Genomic DNA, 18,554 nt, shown 5'->3' with positions numbered 1-18,554 from the left:
AAAATAGAATGCTACACTCGTTGCTTGTTGGTCTGCACTGGTAGCCAACAAAGCTTCACCATGAGTGTCCAGGCTTGCTTCCATCAGACACAGGAAAAGCGCCTCTGAGGACCTCAGGAAAGGTCCCCAAGTGATCCCCAAATAGTAAGAGGACCACGGCTTTGAACTCTGTAAACCTGGTTGGGCCTCAGCGTAATCCTATTGAGCATGATTTTTATGTCATCACTTCTCTTCATGACATTGGGCTGTCATCATAGAGCCAGGATTAGAGAGACAGTAGCTATTTGTGCTTTTATATTTGCTATCCAGATCCTTACCTGGCTAACGAACACTTTCTCGGCATTGAGAATGGTCATAGGTAAGGGGGTTAGTTTGCAGGCTAGAAAGCTCTTCAAAGGAGGCAAGGGGTCTCTGCCTGGAAAGTTTATTGAATGATTTCTCTAGAGGAGGAAAGAGCAAGCTGTCAAACCGCTGGTTGACACTCCTATACATGAAACATAAACCACAGAGAAATTATAGGAAATCACTACATGAATAATAACTTCACAGTGGCACCCCTGTGAAGCTGACTCTAAGATTCCTACCACTGCCTGTACCACAAATTTTCATGGCTTTCACTTTATGAGGTAAAAATGGCACAGAGTTCCACTCATTTCACACGAAGTCTTACTGCTTCTTGTGGAAGCAATCTCCTCACAACGTATCACTTTCATGTAACTATGCGTAGGGGACAACTCTCAGGTTGAAGCCCCTGAATTCTAAGGATAGGTCTACGAAAGGTCAATACAGGACCTCGAGTCTAAAGAAAGAGACAAGTGTATTCCATATCCAAGGTTCCGGGACCATATCCTCCCAAATCAAGGTCTATCTTGCATACTTGCAATCACTGGGAAATGCTCTCACTAAAATTATGGAATTTACAGATTCCCAGGGGACAGGGAATTTGGACTGCAATAGGTCCGTTTGTGATAAGGTTTAATGGATTTCCATGTCAGTTAACACAGGTTCCCAAGGATGCAAGGAACTTGCCAGCAATGTTGCCATGACTCACAGTGGCATTAGGTTCTACAACACACAGATTGCCCTGATACCACCTCAGAAAATTAGCTCAAGCTTCTGGGTGATTCTACACTGACCTGTAGTCAGAGTAGAAAGGATGTTTGGGGAGGAATTTGGTAGGAAAAAGGGACCATAGGCGAGGAAGTGAGCTACAACTTTTAAATAAAGGCAACTTCCCTCTTGCGTGATAGTTTTTCCTATATTGCTGAAAGGTGTGCCAATTGGGAACAATTCATGTGGACTATATCTCTTTCATTAAACAATAAGGCAACGCTCTGTACTCAGTGTCTCTAGTGTCATGGGAGAAGAGAATTCTACAAAGCAATGGATATGGGTGATGATTCTTGGCCACCATATAGAAAACATTGGTGGAGACTACAAATTTGTGTATGTGTCATCCTCCGCTACACATGAGAAACAGCTCATGATTATGTGTGAAATATTATTGGGTTTTTCACTTATTATTTTACTTCTCTTAATCATTTTGTGTCCAGGGTGGTCCTTTCTTAGAATTAAACTCTCTTTTCTATGCATGCTTAAATTTTTCCTACAATGTAAAACTTGAGAATGAGTGAGAATTTGAGTCCATGCTCTTACTGACATGTCTTTTCTAAGGAAGGAATGAGTCAAGGAATTTCCACTTACCTGTGATCTATGATTTTCTGGCTTCCATGAAGGCATGGCAGATGACTGCAAAGAGTAGAAAGAAATGGTCATCAGCAATGTGTTGTCCTCACACACTTGCGCAAAAATAGAATGCTACACTCGGTGCTTGTTGGCCTGCAGTGCTATCCAACCAAACTTCACCATGAGTGTCCAGGTTTGCTTTCATCAGAAACAGGAAAAGCTCTTCTGAGGACCTCAGGAAAGGTCCCCAAGTGATCCCCAAATAGTAAGAGGACCACGGCTTTGAACTCTGTAAACCTGGTTGGGCCTCAGCGTAATCCTATTGAGCATGATTTTTATGTCATCACCTCTCTTCATGACATTGAGCTGTCATCATAGACCCAGGAGTAGAGAGACAGTAGCTATTTGTGCTTTTATTTCTGCTATCCACATCCTTACCTGGCTAAGGAACACTTTCTCGGCGTTGAGAATGGTCACAGTTAAGTGGGTAAGTTTGCAGGGTAGAAAGCTCTTCAAAGGAGGCAAGGGGTCCCTGCCTGGAAAGTTTGTTGAATGATTTCTCTAGAGGAGGAAAGAGCAAGCTGTCAAACCCCTGGTTGACACTCCTATACATGAAACTTAAACATCAGAGAAATTGTAGGAAATCTCTACATGAATAATACCTTCACAGTGGAACCCTCGTGAAGCTGACTCTAAGATTCCTACCACTGCCTGTACCACAAATTTTCATGGCTTTCACTTTAATGAGGTAAAAATGGCACAGAGTTCCACTTATTTCACACGAAGACTTACTGCTTCTTGTGTAAGAAATCTCCTCACAACATATCACTTTCATGTCACTATGGGTAGGGGACAACTCTCAGGTTGAGCTTCCTGAATCCTAAGGATAGGTCTACAAGGGGTCAATACAGGATCTCGAGTCTAAAGGAAGAGACACGTGTATTCCATATTCAAGGTTCCAGTATCATATCCTCCCACCTCACGGACTATCTTGCATACTTGCAGTCATTTGGAAATGCTCTCACAAAAATTATGGAATTTACAGATTCCCAGGGGACAGGGAATTTGAACTGCAATAGGTTCCTTTGTGATAAGGCTTAATGGATTTCCATGTCAGTTAACACAGGTTCCCAAGGTTGCAATGAACTTGCCAGCAATGTTGTCATGAGTCACAGTGTCATTAGATTCAACAACACACAGATTGCCCTGAAACCACCTCAAAAAATCAGCTCAAGCTTCTGCGTGATTCTACACTGACCTGTAGTCAGAGTAGAAAGGATGTTTGGGGAGGAAATCTGGTAGGAAAAGGGACCATAGGCGAGGAAGTGAGCTACAACTTTTAAATAAAGGCAACTTCCCTGTTGCGTGATAGTTATTCCTATCTTGCTGAAAGGTGTGCCAATCGGGAGCAATTCATGTGGACACTGGCAGTAGTGTAGATCACAGACTGGACTACATCTCTCTCATTCAAAATAAGGCAAAGCTTTGTACTCAGTGTGTCTAGTGTCACGGGAAAAGAGAATTCTACAAAGCCATGGATATGGGTGATGATCCCTGGCCACCATTTAGAAAACATTGTTGGAGACTACAAATTTGGTTATGTGTCATCCTCCTCTACACATGAGACACAGCTCACGATGATGTGTGAAATGTTATTGGGTTTTTCAGAAATTATTATAATTCTCTTAATCATTTTGTGTCCAAGGTGGTCCTTACTCAGAATTAAACTCCCTTTTCTATGCATGCTTAAATTTTCCATACAATGTAAACCTGGAGAATGAGTTAGATTTTGAGTCCATGATCTTAGGGACATGTTTTTTCTTTTCTTTTCTTTTTTTTTTTTTTTTTTGTGTGTGGAATTTCACATCTTTATTGCTTCTATTTTAATGTTTACAAAGTTGGTAGTAATTTTTTTTAATTTTTTTTATTCGATATAATTTATTTACATTTCAAGTGATTTCCCCTTTTCTAGCCCCCCCCCCCCACTCTCCGAAAGTCCCATAAGCCCCCTTCTCTTCCCCTGTCCTCCCTCCCACCCCTTCCCAGTTCCCCGTTCTGGTTTTGCCGAATACTGTTTCACTGAGTCTTTCCAAATCCAGGGACCACTCCTCCTTTCTTCTTGTATCTCATTTGATGTGTGGATTATGTTTTGGGTATTCCAGTTTTCTAGGTTAATATCCACTTATTAGTGAGTGCATACCATGATTCACCTTTTGAGTCTGGGTTACCTCACTTATTATGATGTTCTCTAGCTCCATCCATTTGCCTAAGAATTTCATGAATTCATTGTTTCTAATGGCTGAATAGTACTCCATTGTGTAGACATACCACATTTTTTTGCATCCACTCTTCTGTTGAGGGATACCTGGGTTCTTTCCAGCATCTGGCAATTATAAACAGGGCTGCTATGAACATAGTAGAGCATGTATCCTTATTACATGGTGGGGAATCCTCTGGGTATATGCCCAGGAGTGTTATAGCAGGATCTTCTGGAAGTGAGGTGCCCTGTTTTCGGAGGAACCGCCAGACTGATTTCCAGAGTGGTTGTACCAATTTGCAACCCCTCCAGCAGTGGAGGAGTGTTCCTCTTTCTCCACACCCTCTCCAACACCTGCTGTCTCCTGAATTTTTAATCTTAGCCATTAGAAATATATTTCTGTGTTGAAGTAGGTAAAAGATTTTATTTGTACTTTTTGAGGAATAAAATATGAGCTGCGGTTACTAGCATACTATGCATGCTTAAATTTTTCCGACAATGTAAAACTGGAGAATGAGTGAGAATTTGAGCCCATGCTCTTACGGACATGGCTGTTCTAAGGGGAGAAATGAGTCAGGAAACTTCCACTTACCTGTGATCTGTGATTTTCTGGCTTCCCAGAAGTCATGGCAGATGACTGCAAAAGAGTAGAAAGAAATGGTCATCAGTAATATGTCGTCCTCACACAATTGCACAAAAATAGAATGCTACACTCGGTGCTTGTTGGCCTGCACTGCTATCCAACCAAGCTTCACCATGAGTGTCCAGGTTTGCTCTCATCAGAAACAGGAAAAGCGCCTCTGAGGACCTCAGGAAAGGTCCCCAAGTGATCCCCAAATAGTAAGAGGACCACGGCTTTGAACTTGTAAACCTGGTTGGGCCTCAGCGTAATCCTATTGAGCATGATTTTTATGTCATCACCTCTCTTCATGATATTCGGCTGTCATCATAGACCCAGGAGTAGAGAGACAGTAGCTATTTGTGCTTTTATATCTACTCTCCACATCCTTACCTGGTTAAGGAACACTTTCTTGGCATTGAGAATGGTCACAGGAAAGTGGGAAAGTTTGCAGGGTAGAAAGCTCTTCAAAGGAGGCAAGGGATCCCTGCCTGGAAAGTTTTTTGAATGATTTCTCTGGGAAAGGAAAGAGCAAGCTGTCAAACCCCTGGTTGACACTCCTATACGTGAAACTTAAACCTCAGAGAAATCGTTGTAAATCTCTACGTGAATAATACATTCACAGTGGCACCCCCTTGAAGCTGACTCTAAGATTCCTACCACTGCCTGTACCACAAATTTTCATGGCTTTCACTGTAATGAGGTAAAAATGGCACAGAGTTCCACTCATTTTACACAAAGACTTACTGCTTCTTGTGTAAGAAATCACCTCACAACATATCACTTTCATGTAACTATGGGTAGGGAACAACTCTCAGGTTTAGCTTCCTGAATCCTAAGGATACTTCTACAAAAGGTCAATACAGGATCTCGAGTCTAAAGGAAGAGACACGTGTATACCATATTCAAGGTTCTGGGATCATATCCTCTCACCTCACGGTCTATCTTGCATACTTGCAATCATTGGGAAATGCTCTCACTAAAATTATGGAATTTAGAGATTCCCAGGGGACAGAGAATTTGAACTGCAATAGGACCGTTTGTGATAAGGTTTAATGGATTTCCATGTCAGTTAACACAGGTTCCCAAGGCTGCAAGGAACTTGCCAGCAATGTTGTCATGAGTCACAGTGGCATTAGGTTCAACAACACACAATGCCCTGATACCACCTCAGAAAATTAGCTCAAGCTTCTGAGTGATTCTACACTGACCTGTAGTTAGAGTAGAAAGGATGTTTGGGCAGGAAATTTGATAGGGAAAGGGACCATAGGCGAGGAAGTGAGCTACAACTTTTAAATAAAGGCAACTTCCCTGTTGCGTGATAGTTTTTCCTATATTGCTGAAAGTTGTGCCAATTGGGAGCAATTCATGTGGACACCAGCAGTAGTGTAGATCACAGACTGGACTATATCTCTTTCATTCAACAATAAGGCAAAGCTCTGTACTCAGTGTCTCTAGTGTCATGGGAAAAGTGTATTCTACAAAGCAATGGATATGGGTGATGATTCCTGGCCACCATATAGAAAACATTGTTGGAGACTACAAATTTCGGTATGTGTCATCCTCCTCTACACATGAGACACAGCTCATGATTATGTGTGAAATATTATTGGGTTTTTCAGAAATTATTTTACTTCTCTTAATCATTTAGTGTCCAGGGTGGTCCTTACTCAGAATTAAACTCTCTTTTCTATGCATGCTTAAATTTTTCCTACAATGTAAAACTGGAGACTGTGTGAGAATTTGAGTCCATGCTCTTACCGACATGCCTTTTCTAAGGGAAGTAATGAGTCAAGAAATTTCCACTTACCTGTGATCTGTGATTTTCTGGCTTCCAAGAAGGCATGGCAGATGACTGCAAAGAGTAGAAAGAAATGGTCATCAGCAATGTGTTGTCCTCACACACTTGCACAAAAACAGAATGCTACACTCGGTGCTTGTTGGCCTGCACTGCTATCCAACCAAGCTTCACCATGAGTGTCCAGGTTTTCTTTCATCAGAAACAGGAAAAGCGCCTCTGAGGACCTCAGGAAAGGTCCCCAAGTGATCCCCAAATAGTAAGAGGACCACGGCTTTGAACTCTGTAAACCTGGTTGGGCCTCAGCGTAATCCTATTGAGCATGATTTTTATGTCATCACCTCTCTTCATGACATTGGGCTGTCATCATAGACCCAGGAGTAGAGAGACAGTAGCTCTTTGTGCTTTTATATCTGCTATCCACATCCTTACCTGGCTAAGGAACACTTTCTCGGCGTTGAGAATGGTCACAGGTAAGTGGGTAAGTTTGCAGGGTAGAAAGCTCTTCAAAGGAGGCAAGGGGTCCCTGCCTGGAAAGTTTGTTGAATGATTTCTCTAGAGGAGGAAAGAGCAAGCTGTCAAACCCCTGGTTGACACTCCTATACATGAAACTTAAACCTCAGAGAAATTGTAGGAAATCTCTACATGAATAATACCTTCACAGTGGCACCCTCGTGAAGCTGACTCTAAGATTCCTACCACTGCCTGTACCACAAATTTTCATGGCTTTCACTTTAATGAGGTAAAAATGGCACAGAGTTCCACTCATTTCACAGGAAGACTTACTGCTTCTTGTGGAAGAAATCTCCTCACAACATATCACTTTCATGTCACTATGGGTAGGGGACAACTCTCAGGTTGAGCTTCCTGAATCCTAAGGATAGGTCTACAAAAGGTCAATACAGGATCTCGAGTCTAAAGGAAGAGACACGTGTATTCCATATTCAAGGTTCCAGTATCATATCCTCCCACCTCAAGGACTATCTTGCATACTTGCAATCATTGGGAAATGCTCTCACAAAAATTATGGAATTTACAGATTCCCAGGGGACAGGGAAATTGAATTGCAATAGGTCCCTTTGTGATAAGGCTTAATGGATTTCCATGACAGTTAACACAGTTTCCCAAGCTTGCAACGAACTTGCCAGCAATGTTGTCATGAGTCACGGTGTCATTAGATTCAACAACACACAGATTGCCCTGAAACCACCTCAAAAAATCAGCTCAAGCTTCTGGGTGATTCTACACTGACCTGTAGTCAGAGTAGAAAGGATATTTGGGGAGGAAATCTGGTAGGAAAAGGGACCATAGGCGAGGAAGTGAGCTACAACTTTTAAATAAAGGCAACTTCCGTGTTGCGTGATAGTAATTCCTGTATTGCTGAAAGGTGTGCCAATTGGATGCAGTTCATGTGTACACTGGCAGTAGTCTAGATCACAGACTGGACTACATCTCTCTCATTCAAAATAAGGCAAAGCTTTGTACTCAGTGTGTCTAGTGTCACGGGAAAAGAGAATTCTACAAAGCCAGGGATATGGGTGATGATCCCTGGCCACCATTTAGAAAACATTGTTGGAGACTACAAATTTGGGTATGTGTCATCCTCCTCTACACATGAGACACAGCTCACGATGATGTGTGAAATGTTATTGAGTTTTTCAGAAATTATTTTAATTTTCTTAATTATTTTGTGTCCAGGGTGGTCCTTACTCAGAATTAAACTCTCTTTTCTATGCATGCTTAAGTTTTCCCTACAATGTAAACCTGGAGAATGAGTGAGAATTTGAGTCCAAGCTCTTAGCGACATGTCTTTTCTAAGGGAAGCCATGAGTCAGGAAACTTCCACGTACCTGTGATCTGTGATTCTCTGGCTTCCAAGAAGGCATGGCAGATGACTGCAAAAGAATAGAAAGAAATGGTCATCAGCAATGTGTTGTCCTCGCACGCTTGCACAAAAATAGAATGCTACACTCGGTGATTTTTGGCCTGCACTGCTAGCCATCCAAGCTTCACCATGAGTGTCCAGGTTAGCTTTCATCAGACACAGGAAAAGCGCCTCTGAGGACCTCAGGAAAGGTCCCCAAGTGATCCCCAAATAGTAAGAGGACCACGGCTTTGAACTCTGTACACCTGGTTGGGCCTCAGCGTAATCCTATTGAGCATGATTTTTATGTCATCACCTCTCTTCATGACATTGGGCTGTCTTCATAGACCCAGGAGTAGAGAGACAGTATCTATTTGTGCTTTTATATCTGCTATCCACATCCTTACCTGGCTAAGGAACACTTACATGGCGTTGAGAATGGTCACAGATAAGTGGGTAAGTTTGCAGGGTAGAAAGCTCTTCAAAGGAGGCAAGGGGTCCCTGCCTGGAAAGTTTGTTGAATGATTTCTCTAGAGGAGGAAAGAGCAAGCTGTCAAACCCCTGGTTGACACTCCTATACATGAAACTTAATCCTCAGAGAAATTGTAGGAAATCTCTACATGAATAATACCTTCACAGTGGCACCCCCGTGAAGCTGACTCTAAGATTCCTACCACTGCCTGTACCACAAATTTTCATGGCTTTCACTTTATGAGGTAAAAATGGCACAGAGTTCCACTCATTTCACACGAAGACTTACTGCTTCTTGTGGAAGCAATCTCCTGAAAACGTATCACTTTCATGTAACTATGCGTAGGGGACAACTCTCAGGCTGAAGCCCCTGAATCCTAAGGATAGGTCTACAAAAGGTCAATACAGGATCTCGAGTCTAAAGAAAGAGACACGTGTATTCCATATTCAAGGTGCAGGGATCATATCCTCTACCCTCAAGGTCTATCTTGCATACTTGCAATCATTGGGAAATGCTCTCAATAAAATCATGGAATTTACAGATTCCCAGGGGACAGGGAATTTGGACTGCAATAGATCCGTTTGTGATAACGTTTAATGGATTTCCATGTCAGTTAACACAGGTTCACAATGTTGCAAGGAACTTGCCAGCAATGTTGTCATGAGTCACAGTGGCATTAGGTTCAACAGCACACAGTTTGCCCTGATACCACCTCAGAAAATTAGCTCAAGCTTCTGGGTGATTCTACACTGACCGGCAGTCAGAGAAGAAAGGATGTTTGGGGAGGAAATTTGGTAGGAAAAGGGACCATAGGCGAGGAAGTGAGCTACAACTTTTAAATAAAGGCAACTTCCCTGTTGCGTGATAGTTTTTCCTATATTGCTGAAAGTTGTGCCAATTGGGAACAATTCATGTGGACACCAGCAGTAGTGTAGATCACAGACTGGACTATATCTCTTTCATTCAACAATAAGGGAAAGCACTGTACTCAGTGTCTCTAGTGTCATGGGAAAAGAGAATTCTACAAAGCAATGGATATGGGTGATGATTCCTGGCCACCATATAGAAAACATTGGTGGAGACAACAATTTTGGTTATGTGTCATCCTCCTCTACACTTGAGACACAGCTCATGATGATGTGTGAAATATTATTGGGTTTTTCAAAAATTATTTTACTTCTGTTAATCATTTTGTGTCCAGGGTGGTCCTTACTCAGAATTAAACTCTCTTTTCTATGCATGCTTAAATTTTTCCTACAATATAAAACTGGAGAATGAGTGAGAATTTGAGTCCATGCTCTTACGGACATGTCTTTTCTAAGGGGAGGAATAAGTCAGGAAACTTCCACTTACCTGTGATCTGTGATTTTCTGGCTTCCCAGAAGGCATGGCAGATGACTGCAAAAGAGTAGAAAGAAATGGTCATCAGCAATGTGTTGTCCTCGCACAATTGCACAAAAATAGAATGCTACACTCGGTGCTTGTTGGCCTGCACTGCTATCCAACCAAGCTTCACCATGAGTGTCCAGGTTTGCTCTCATCAGAAACAGGAAAAGCACCTCTGAGGACCTCAGGAAAGGTCCCCAAGTGATCCCCAAATAGTAAGAGGACCACGGCTTTGAACTCTGTAAACCTGGTTGGGCCTCAGCGTAATCCTATTGAGCATGATTTTTATGTCATCACCTCTCTTCATGACATTGAGCTGTCATCATAGACCCAGATGTAGAGAGACAGTAGCTATTTGTGCTTTTATATCTACTCTCCACATCCTTACCTGGCTAAGGAACACTTTCTCGGCGTTGAGAATGGTCACAGGTAAGTGGGTAAGTTTGCAGGGTAGAAAGCTCTTCAAAGGAGGCAAGGGGTCCCTGCCTGGAAAGTTTGTTGAATGATTTCTCTAGAGGAGGAAAGAGCAAGCTGTCAAACCCCTGGTTGACACTCCTATACATGAAACTTAATCCTCAGAGAAATTGTAGGAAATCTCTACATGAATAATACCTTCACAGTGGCACCCCCGTGAAGCTGACTCTAAGATTCCTACCACTGCCTGTATCACAAATTTTCATGGCTTTCACTTTATGAGGTAAAAATGGCACAGAGTTAAACTCATTTCACACGAAGACTTACTGCTTCTTGTGGAAGCAATCTCCTCAAAACGTATCACTTTCATGTAACTATGCGTAGGGGACAACTCTCAGGCTGAAGTCCCTGAATCCTAAGGATAGGTCTACAAAAGGTCAATACAGGATCTCGAGTCTAAAGAAAGAGACACGTGTATTCCATATTCAAGGTGCAGGGATCATATCCTCTACCCTGAAGGTCTATCTTGCATACTTGCAATCATTGGGAAATGCTCTCACTAAAATTATGGAATTTACAGATTCCCTGGGGACAGGGAATTTGGACTGCAACAGGTCCGTTTGTGATAAGGTTTAATGGATTTCCATGTCAGTTAACACAGGTTCCCAAGATTACAAGGAACTTGCCAGCAATGTTGTCATGAGTCACAGTGGCATTAGGTTCAACAGCACACAGATTGCCCTAATACCACCTCAGAAAAATGGATCAAGCTTCTGGGTGATTATACACTGACCTGTAGTCAGAGTAGAAAGGATGTTTGGGGAGGAAATTTGGTGGGAAAAGGGACCATAGGCGAGGAAGTGAGCTACAACTTTTAAATAAAGGCAACTTCCCTGTTGCGTGATAGTTTTTCCTATATTGCTGAATGTTGTGCCAATTGGGAACAATTCATGTGGACACCAGCAGTAGTGTAGATCACAGACTGGACTATATCTCTTTCATTCAACAATAATGGAAAGCACTGTACTCAGTGTCTCTACTGTCATGGGAAAAGAGAATTCTACAAAGCAATGGATATGGGTGATGATTCCAGGCCACCATATAGAAAACATTGGTGGAGACTACAAATTTCGTTATGTGTCATCCTCCTCTACACATGAGACACAGCTCATGATGATGTGTGAAATATTATTGGGTTTTTCAAAAACTATTTTACTTCTCTTAATCATTTTGTGTCCAGGGTCGTCCTTACTCAGAATTAAACTCTCATTTCTATGCATGCTTAAATTTTTCCTACAATGTAAAACTAGAGAATGAGTGAGAATTTGAGTCCATGCTTTTACGGACATGTCTTTTCTAAGGGGAGGAATGAGTCAGGAAACTTCCACTTACCTGTGATCTGTGATTTTCTGGCTTTCCAGAAGTCATGGCAGATGACTGCAAAAGAGTAGAAAGAAATGGTCATCAGCAATGCGTTGTCCTCGCACAACTGCACAAAAATAGAATGCTACACTCGGTGCTTGTTGGCCTGCAGTGCTATACAACCAAGATTCACCATGAGTGTCCAGGTTTGCTCTCATCAGAAACAGGAAAAGCACCTCTGAGGAGCTCAGGAAAGGTCCCCAAGTGATCCCCAAATAGTAAGAGGACCACGGCTTTGAACTCTGTAAACCTGGTTGGGCCTCAGCGTAATCCTATTGAGCTTGATTTTTATGTCATCACCTCTCTTCATGACATTCGGCTGTCATCATAGACCCAGGAGTAGAGAGACAGTAGCTATTTGTGCTTTTATATCTACTCTCCACATCCTTACCTGGTTAAGGAACACTTTCTTTTCATGGAGAATGGTCACAGGTAAGTGGGTAAGTTTGCAGGGAAGTAAGCTCTTCAAAGGAGGCAAGGGGTCCCTGCCTGGAAAGTTTTTTGAATGATTTCTCTAGAAAAGGAAAGAGCAAGCTGTCAAACCCCTGGTTGACACTCCTATATGTGAAACTTAAACCTCAGAGAAATTGTTATAAATCTCTACGTGAATAATACATTCACAGTGGCACCCCCTTGAAGCTGACTCTAAGATTCCTACCACTGCCTGTACCACAAATTTTCATGGCTTTCACTTTAATGAGGTAAAAATGGCACAGAGTTCCACTCATTTTACACAAAGACTTACTGCTTCTTGTGTAAGAAATCTCCTCACAACATATCACTTTCATGTAACTATGGGTAGGGGACAACTCTCAGGTTTAGCTTCCTGAATCCTAAGGATACATCTACAAAAGGTCAATACAAGATCTCGAGTCTAAAGGAAGAGACACGTGTATTCCATATTCAAGGTTCCGGGATTATATCCTCACACCTCAACTTCTATCTTGCATACTTGCAATCATTGGGAAATGCTCTCACTAAAATTATGGAATTTACAGATTCCCAGGGGACAGGGAATTTGAACTGCAATAGGACCGTTTGTGATAAGGTTTAATGGATTTCCATGTCAGTTAACACAGGTTCCCAAGGCTGCAAGGAACTTACCAGCAATGTTGTCATGAGTCACAGTGGCATTAGGTTCAACAACACACAATGCCCTGATACCACCTCAGAAAATTAGCTCAAGCTTCTGAGTGATTCTACACTGACCTGTAGTCAGAGTAGAAAGGATGTTTGGTCAGGAAATTTGGTAGGGAAAGGGACCATAGGCGAGGAAGTGAGCTACAACTTTTAAATAAAGGCAACTTCCCTGTGGCGTGATAGTCATTTCTGTATTGCTGAAACTTGTGCCAATTGGGTGCAGTTCATGTGGACACTGGCAGTAGTGTAGATCACAGACTGGACTACATCTCTCTCATTCAAAATAATGCAAAGCTTTGTACTCAGTGTCTCTAGTGTCATGGGTAAAGAGAATTCTACAAAGCAATGGATATGGGTGATGATCCCTGGCCACCAATTAGAAAACATTGTTGGAGACTACAAATTTGGGTATGTGTCATCCTCCTCTACACATGAGACACAGCTCACGATGATGTGTGAAATGTTATTGGGTTTTTCAGAAATTATTTTAATTCTCTTAATCATTTTGTATCCAGGGTGGTCCTTACTCAGAATTCAACTCTCTTTTCTATGCATGCTTAAATTTTCCCTACAATGTAAACCTGGAGAATGAGTGAGAATTTGAGTCCATGCTCTTACAGCCATGTCTTTTCTAAGGGAAGCCATGAGTCAGGAAACTTTCACTTACCTGTGATCTGTGATTCTTTGGCTTCCAAGAAGGCATGGCAGATGACTGCAAAAGAGTAGAAAGAAATGGTCATCAGCAATGTGTTGTCCTCGCACGCTTGCACAAAAATAGAATGCTACACTCGGTGATTGTTGGCCTGCACTGCTAGCCTCCAAGCTTCACCATGAGTGTCCAGGTTTGCTTTCATCAGACACAGGAAAAGTGCCTCTGAGGACCTCAGGAAAGGTCCCCAAGTGATCCCCAAATAGTAAGAGGACCACAGCTTTGAACTCTGTAAACCTGGTTGGGCCTCAGCGTAATCCTATTGAGCATGATTTTTATGTCATCACCTCTCTTCATGACATTGGGCTGTCATCATAGACCCAGATGTAGAGAGACAGTAGCTATTTGTGCTTTTATATCTGCTATCCACATCCTTACCTGGCTAAGGAACACTTTCTCGGCGTTGAGAATGGTCACAGGTAAGTGGGTAAGTTTGCAGGTTAGAAAGCTCTTCAAAGGAGGCAAGGGGTTCCTGCCTGGAAAGTTTGTTGAATGATTTCTCTAGAGGAGGAAAGAGCAAGTGGTCAAACCCCTGGTTGACACTCCTATACCTGAAACTTAAACCTCAGAGAAATTGTAGGAAATCTCTACATGATTAATACCTTCACAGTGGCACCCCCATGAAGTTGACTCTAAGATTCCTACCACTGCCTGTACCACAAGTTTTCATGGCTTTCACTTTATGAGGTAAAAATGGCACAGAGTTCCACTCATTTCACACGAAGACTTGCTGCTTCTTGTGGAAGCAATCTCCTCACAACGTATCACTTTCATGTAACTATGCGTAGGGGACAACTCTCAGGTTGAAGTCCCTGAATCCTAAGGATAGGTCTACAAAAGGTCATTACAGTATCTCGAGTCTAAAGAAAGAGACACGTGTATTCCATATTCAAGGTTCCAGTATCATATCCTCCCACCTCAAGGACTATCTTGCATACTTGCAGTCAATTGCAAATGCTCTCACTAAAATTATGGAATTTACAGATTCCCAGGGGACAGGGAATTTGAACTGCAATAGGTCCCTTTGTGATAAGGTTTAATGGATTTCCATGTCAGTTAACACAGGTTCCCAAGGTTGCAACGAACTTGCCAGCAATGTTGTCATGAATCACAGTGTCATTAGATTCAACAACAAACAGATTGCCCTGAAACCACCTCAAAAAATCAGCTCAAGCTTCTGGGTTATTTTACACTGATCTGTAGTCAGAGTAGAAAGGATGTTTGGGGAGTAAATCTGGTAGGAAAAGGGACCATAGGTGAGGAAGTGAGCTACAAATTTTAAATAAAGGCAACTTCCCTGTTGCGTGATAGTTATTCCTGTATTGCTGAAAGGTGTGCCAATTGGATGCAGTTCATGTGGACACTGGCAGTAGTGTAGATCACAGACTGGACTACATCTCTCTCATTCAAAATAAGGCAAAGCTTTGTACTCAGTGTCTCTAGTGTCACGTGAAAAGAGAATTCTACAAAGCCATGGATATGGGTGATGATCCCTGGCCACCATTTAGAAAACATTTTTGGAGACTACAAATTTGGGTATGTGTCATCCTCCCCTACACATGAGACACAGCTCACGATGATGTGTGAAATGTTATTGGGTTTTTCAGAAATTATTTTAATTCTCTTAATCATTTTGTATTCAGGGTGGTCCTTACTCAGAATTAAACTCTCTTTTCTATGCATGCTTAAATTTTCCCTACAATGCAAACCTGGAGAATGAGTGAGAATTTGAGTCCATGATCTTAGGGACATGTCTTTTCTAAGGGAAGCCATGAGTCAGGAAACTTCCACTTACCTGTGATCTGTGATTCTCTGGCTTCCAAGTAGTCATGGCAGATGACTGCAAAAGAGTAGAAAGAAATGGTCATCAGCAATGTGTTGTCCTCGCACGCTTGCACAAAAATAGAATGCTACACTCGGTGATTGTTGGCCTGCACTGCTAGCCAACCAAGCTTCACCATGAGTGCCCAGGTTTGCTTTCATCAGACACAGGAAAATCGCCTCTGAGGACCTCAGGAAAGGTCCCCAAGTGATCCCCAAATAGTAAGAGGACCACGGCTTTGAACTCTGTACACCTGGTTGGGCCTCAGCATAATCCTATTTAGCATGATTTTTATGCCATCACCTCTCTTCATGACATTGGGCTGTCATCATAGACCCAGGCGTAGAGAGACAGTACCTATTTGTGCTTTTATATCTGCTATCCACATCCTTACCTGGCTAAGGAACACTTTCTCGGCGTTGCGAATGGTCACAGGTAAGTGGGTAAGTTTGCAGGGTAGAAAACTCTTCAAGGGAGGCAAGGGGTCCCTGCCTGGGAAGTTTGTTGAATGATTTCTCTAGAGGACGAAAGAGCAAGCTGTAAAACCCCTGGTTGACACTCCTATACATGAAACTTAATCCTAAGAGAAATTGTAGGAAATCTCTACATGAATAATACCTTCACAGTGGCACCCCCGTGAAGCTGTCTCTAAGATTCCTACCACTGCCTGTACCACAAATTTTCATGGCTTTCACTTTATGAGGTAAAAATGGCACAGAGTTCCACTCATTTCACACTAAGACTTACTGCTTCTTGTGGAAGCAATCTCCTCAAAACGTATCACTTTCATGTAACTATGCGTAGGGGACAACTCTCAGGTTGAAGCCCCTGAATCCTAAGGATAGGTCTACAAAAGGTCAATACAGGATCTCAAGTCTAAAGAAAGAGACACGTGTATTCCATATTCAAGGTGCAGGGATCATATCCTCTACCCTCAAGGTCTATCTTGCATACTTGCAATCATTGGGAAATGCTCTCACTAAAATTATGGGATTTACAGATTCCCAGGGGACAGGGAATTTGGACTGCAATAGGTCCGTTTCTGATAAGCTTTAATGGATTTCCATGTCAGTTAACACAGATTCCCAAGGTTGCAAGGAACTTGACAGCAATGTTTTCATGAGTCACAGTGGCATTAGGTTCAACAGTACACAGATTGCCCTGATACCACCTCAGAAAATTAGCTCAAGCTTCTGGGTGATTCTACACTGACCTGTAGTCAGAGTAGAAAGGATGTTTGGGGAGGAAATTTGGTAGGAAAAGGGACCATAGGCGAGGACATGAGCTACAACTTTTAAATAAAGGCAACTTCCTTGTTGCATGATAGTTTTTCCTATATTGCTGAAAGTTGTGCCAATTGGGAACAATTCATGTGGACACCAGCAGTAGTGTAGATCACAGACTGGACTATATCTCTTTCATTCAACAATAAGGCAAAGCTCTGTACTCAGTGTCTCTAGTGTCATGGGAAAAGAGAATTCTACAAAGCAATGGATATGGGTGATGATTCCTGGCCACCATATAGAAAACATTGGTGGAGACTACAAATTTGGGTACGTGTCATCCTCCTTTACACATGAGACAGAGCTCATGATGATGTGTGAAATATTGTTGGGCTTTTCAGAAATTATTTTACTTCTCTTAATCATTTTGTGTCCAGGGTGGTCCTTACTCAGAATTAAACTCTCTTTTCTATGCATGCTTAAATTTTCCCTACAATGTAAAACTGGAGAATGAGTGAGAATTTGAGTCCATGCTCTTACGGACATGTCTTTTATAAGGGGAGGAATGAGTCAGGAAACTTCCACTTACCTGTGATCTGTGATTTTCTGGCTTCCCAGAAGTCATGGCAGATGACTGAAAAAGAGTAGAAAGAAATGGTCATCAGCAATGTGTTGTCCTCGCACAATTGCACAAAAATTGAATGCTACACTCGGTGCTTGTTGGCCTGCACTGCTAGCCAACCAAGCTTCACCATGAATGTCCAGGTTTGCTCTCAACAGAAACAGGAAAAGCGCCTCTGAGGACCTCAGGAAAGGTCCCCAAGTGATCCCCAAATAGTAAGAGGACCACGGCTTTGAACTCTGTAAACCTGGTTGGGCCTCAGCGTAATCCTATTGAGCAGGATTTTTATGTCATCACCTCTCTTCATGACATTGGGCTGTCATCATAGACCCAGGAGTAGAGAGACAGTAGCTACTTGTGCTTTTATATCTACTCTCCACATCCTTACCTGGCTAAAGAACACTTTATCTGCGTTGAGAATGGTCACAGGTAAGTGGTTAAGTTTGCAGGGTAGAAAGCTCTTCAAAGGAGGCAAGGGGTCCCTTCCTGGAAAGTTTGTTGAATGATTTCTCTAGAGGAGGAAAGAGCAAGCTGTCAAACCCCTGGTTGACACTCCTATCCATGAAACTTAAACCTCAGAGAAATTGTAGGAAATCCCTACATGAATAATTCCTTCACAGTGGCACACTCGTGAAGCTGACTCTAAGATTCCTACCACGGCCTGTACCACAAATTTTCATGGCTTTCACTTTAATGAGGTAAAATTGGCAAAGAGTTCCAGTCATTTCACACGAAGATTTATTGCTTCTTGTGTAAGAAATCTCCTCACAACATATCACTTTCATGTCACTATGAGTAGGGGACAACTCTCAGGTTGAGCTTCCTGAATCCTAAGGATAGGTCTACAAAAGGTCAATACAGGATCTCGATTCTAAAGGAAGAAACACGTGTATTCCATATTCAAGGTTCCAGTATCATATCCTCCCACCTCAAGGACTATCTTGCATACTTGCAGTCTTTGGGAAATGCTCTCACTAAAATTATGGAATTTACAGATTCCCAGGGGACAGGGAATTTGAACTGCAATAGGTCCCTTTGTGATAAGGTTTAATGGATTTCCATGTCAGTTAACACAGTTTCCCAAGATTGCAACGAACTTGCCAGCAATGTTGTCATGAGT

The 18,554-nt window shown here is 42.2% G+C and overlaps 10 non-coding genes across 10 annotated transcripts; all 10 read right to left on the bottom strand.

Annotated features, from left to right (window-relative positions):
- Positions 1 to 182: 182 nt before the first annotated feature.
- LOC127676983 (small nucleolar RNA SNORD115) lies at positions 183 to 261 on the bottom strand. Its single transcript, XR_007976389.1, has one exon. It is a non-coding gene; the product is annotated as a small nucleolar RNA SNORD115 (small nucleolar RNA).
- A 1,728-nt stretch (positions 262 to 1,989) lies between these two features.
- Positions 1,990 to 2,068, bottom strand: LOC127676892 (small nucleolar RNA SNORD115). The gene has a single exon (XR_007976301.1). It is a non-coding gene; the product is annotated as a small nucleolar RNA SNORD115 (small nucleolar RNA).
- Positions 2,069 to 4,820: 2,752 nt separating this feature from the next.
- LOC127676908 (small nucleolar RNA SNORD115) lies at positions 4,821 to 4,899 on the bottom strand. Its single transcript, XR_007976316.1, has one exon. It is a non-coding gene; the product is annotated as a small nucleolar RNA SNORD115 (small nucleolar RNA).
- Positions 4,900 to 6,657: 1,758 nt separating this feature from the next.
- LOC127676878 (small nucleolar RNA SNORD115) lies at positions 6,658 to 6,736 on the bottom strand. Its single transcript, XR_007976288.1, has one exon. It is a non-coding gene; the product is annotated as a small nucleolar RNA SNORD115 (small nucleolar RNA).
- Positions 6,737 to 8,496: 1,760 nt separating this feature from the next.
- On the bottom strand, positions 8,497 to 8,575 carry LOC127676911 (small nucleolar RNA SNORD115). Its single transcript, XR_007976319.1, has one exon. It is a non-coding gene; the product is annotated as a small nucleolar RNA SNORD115 (small nucleolar RNA).
- A 1,760-nt stretch (positions 8,576 to 10,335) lies between these two features.
- LOC127676891 (small nucleolar RNA SNORD115) lies at positions 10,336 to 10,414 on the bottom strand. The gene has a single exon (XR_007976300.1). It is a non-coding gene; the product is annotated as a small nucleolar RNA SNORD115 (small nucleolar RNA).
- A 1,760-nt stretch (positions 10,415 to 12,174) lies between these two features.
- Positions 12,175 to 12,253, bottom strand: LOC127676923 (small nucleolar RNA SNORD115). Its single transcript, XR_007976330.1, has one exon. It is a non-coding gene; the product is annotated as a small nucleolar RNA SNORD115 (small nucleolar RNA).
- A 1,757-nt stretch (positions 12,254 to 14,010) lies between these two features.
- On the bottom strand, positions 14,011 to 14,089 carry LOC127676877 (small nucleolar RNA SNORD115). Its single transcript, XR_007976287.1, has one exon. It is a non-coding gene; the product is annotated as a small nucleolar RNA SNORD115 (small nucleolar RNA).
- A 1,759-nt stretch (positions 14,090 to 15,848) lies between these two features.
- On the bottom strand, positions 15,849 to 15,927 carry LOC127676977 (small nucleolar RNA SNORD115). The gene has a single exon (XR_007976383.1). It is a non-coding gene; the product is annotated as a small nucleolar RNA SNORD115 (small nucleolar RNA).
- A 1,760-nt stretch (positions 15,928 to 17,687) lies between these two features.
- Positions 17,688 to 17,766, bottom strand: LOC127676946 (small nucleolar RNA SNORD115). The gene has a single exon (XR_007976353.1). It is a non-coding gene; the product is annotated as a small nucleolar RNA SNORD115 (small nucleolar RNA).
- Between the last annotated feature and the right edge of the window lie 788 nt (positions 17,767 to 18,554).

Source organism: Apodemus sylvaticus, chromosome 1, assembly GCF_947179515.1.
Source record: "Apodemus sylvaticus chromosome 1, mApoSyl1.1, whole genome shotgun sequence".
NCBI lineage: Eukaryota > Metazoa > Chordata > Mammalia > Rodentia > Muridae > Apodemus > Apodemus sylvaticus.
Note: the sequence above shows the minus strand (reverse complement) of the source record. Positions and strands in the feature narration are given on the sequence as shown.